This window comes from Hordeum vulgare, chromosome 5H, assembly GCF_904849725.1.
Source record: "Hordeum vulgare subsp. vulgare chromosome 5H, MorexV3_pseudomolecules_assembly, whole genome shotgun sequence".
Classification (NCBI taxonomy): Eukaryota; Viridiplantae; Streptophyta; class Magnoliopsida; order Poales; family Poaceae; genus Hordeum; species Hordeum vulgare.
The window spans coordinates 454,504,455-454,507,360 of record NC_058522.1 but is presented as its reverse complement, the minus strand read 5'-3'; positions in this window follow the sequence as shown (position 1 = coordinate 454,507,360).

Sequence of the window (2,906 nt, the reverse complement as noted above, 5' to 3'; positions counted from 1 at the left end):
TTTATCCTAAGGAGTTTTGATGGTTGATGACAAAGCCCATGCGGACTAATCGTGCGCATTAAGCTTTCACTGATTATCAGGTGGCACGAGATGGTAATTTTCCCCTGAGTGTTTAAAAGAGAAGACGGTGTTTTTCTATCTCTTTAGTATTGGTGGACTTGATTCATAGGTAAACCAGTATCAAGAGAGGATTCGCGTTTGGAAAGGTTGGGAGGAACAAACACGTACATTTGCACACCATCTGGTTCCCGGCACAATGGAGCTTCTCTTCTGCCCCTAAGGCCCTCAAAGTTATATAAGCGGAAGTACCGCTCTAAAGAGCGGTAGTACCGCCCGAGCGGTACTGCCTCCCTCGAGGTTTGGCCTCACTTCCGCTTGTATTTCCTCTCTAGCATCGTCGGTGCTTTTTCCCATTTTGAGAGGAAGTGCCGCTTGGGGCGGAGTGGTAGTGGTGCTTTTTCCCTTTCGTGCCCTCTTCCTCTTAGTTTTTCTCTCTGGTGACCTCGGTGTCGTCTGCCCAGTTTGAGCGGAAGTACCGCTGGAGCAGCGTGGTAGTACTGCTCTAGCAGAACTATCGCCTCCCCCGATGTGTCCTTTTCCCTATGCTGTCTGATACTTCCGTGCAAGGGGAAGTATTCCTCCTCTAAGCGGTACTACTGCTTATGTGCGACTTGAGGGTAGAAAAATGGTCAGATTCTGCCCTCTTTATATATAGGCCTTCTTCCCCCAAGAGACCTCACCTTTCTTCCACAAAAGCTCCATTGTTGCTCCTAAGATCAATCCTGCCCGGTCTCTCTCCCTAGCCCTGCCCGATCTCTCTCTCCCTAGCCGTGCTCGATCTCCCTCTCTAGCCACCAATTCTTGTTGATGCTCTAGGATTTGGAGGAGAAGGCCTCGATCTAATCTTGGGTGTTTGAGCACCCTAGACGGAAGAGGTCACCTCTAAGCCATAGTCCATTGTGGTGAAGTTTCTTGGTTTCGATGGGAGCCTCCAATTCTGTTGTGGAGATATCCCCAACCTTGTTTGTAAAGTTTCGTTTGCCTCCTTCAAGAGAACCACTAGTGGAGTCACGACATCTTGCATTGTGTCAGGGCGTGAGGAGAATACGGTGGACTTAGTGGCATCTAGGGAGCATTGTGCATCCACACTGCTCTAACGGAGATGTACGTCCCCTCAAAGGAAAGGAACTTCAGAAACACATCCTCGTCTTCACCGTTCCAATTGTGGTTACTTCTTACCTTTACTTGTATTTGTTTCTTGTTTCTTCCTGTTATTGTTAGCATCATATAGGTTCCTAACTTAGTTGCATATTTAGACAACCTATTTGTTGCCAAACTTAATTTGTTAAAGAAAAGCTTAAAATTGGCAGTTGCCTATTCAACCTCCCCTCTAGTCAACCATATCGATCCTTTCAAGTGGCGAGCGAGAAGACCCACTCGCCACAAGATCTTTAGTCTACCACTGGCCAGCAGTGTAAAGCACGCGCCATAACTATGTTTGGCTACAAATAGAACCCCGCAAGGCTAACTAGTGGCGGCCGCTAAGAGCCGCCCGCCACTGCTCGTCCCCTATCTGTGGCGGGCACTTCGTGTCGCCCGTCACAAAGGAGTTATGCAAATAAGTCTCACCCTCGAGTTATAACTGTGGCAAGCGGAGGACCCGCTTTGCCACCCGCCACTATTCATTTTTGAAAATAGTTGTGGCGGGTCCCACACCCTTCCCACCACTAATTGGATTTCACCTATAAGCCCTTTCCCAGTAAAGGGTTGTCGTGGTCGGCCCAGCGGTCGAGGCATGCATGGTGGAAGACGTGTCGGCACCCTCGTGGCCGGCGCACCCAGGCGGTGCCGAGGCACACCGCGCAACCCTCCGGCAGCAACAGCGATGTGCCGTCCTCACCGGTAGAAGCTGCGGAGAGCGCCTCGAAGTGCATGTATGGAGAGTGCTCCTCCAAGACGTGGCAGTGGTGCCGGTATTGCTCCTCGTGCTATTGGTGGTCAGTGATACGACCCAAACGTATCTATAATTTCTGCTTGTTCCATGATCTTTTGGTGACATTGTTATATGTTTTTCAATACTTTTATATCATTTTACACATATTTGGACTAACCTACTAACTCAGTGCACCCAGTGCTAGTTTATGTCTGTTGATGTCTTTTTTGCAGGGGCTTTTACCCAATTTTCCGAAGCCCTAAAAATCCCAAGAAAATATATAAAAATCAATGTGTCGGGAGCTACCAGAATCACCGAAGATGGGCCAGAGGGGGGCAGAGGGCGCCCACGCAGCCAGAGCGCGTGGCCTACCCCAGGCCGCGCCAGGAGGTCGCCTGGGTGGGCCCCACCACCTCTCGTGCCCTTCTTTCGCCTATATTTACCCTTCTGATCGAAAACCCTGAGAGAGGATCCAGAATCGCGAATTTCTCCACCATTCCGCCGCCGCAGCGCTTTTGAGATCGGGAGCGCCACGAGACCCTTTCCCGGCACCCCGCCGGATGGGAGGATTGATCTCCGGGAGCTTCTCCACCGCCATGGACGCTTCCCGGACATGTCGTGAGTAGTCCTACTTGGACCATGAGTCCATGACCAGTAGCAATGTGATGTCTCCTCTCCAACCTTAGGCTTCAATGGTTAGTCCTTGTGAGCTGCCCTACATGATCAAGACATATATGTAATCCTCTTGCTATCGCTATGTTGAGTGACAGAAACATGAGACTAGGGGATGTGTTGTTGCCACCAGGGAGAAAACAACGGTGCTTGTGACCGCGGTTGCTATTATTGTTTGCCTTACGCATTGTTCGTTAATGCAGTTGACCATTGCTTTGAGTTTACACTTTGGGTGGGGCTCGCAACTTAATACCAGCGAGATGTTCTGGATGGATATCTCAAGGTGGATGATTAGTGAGTA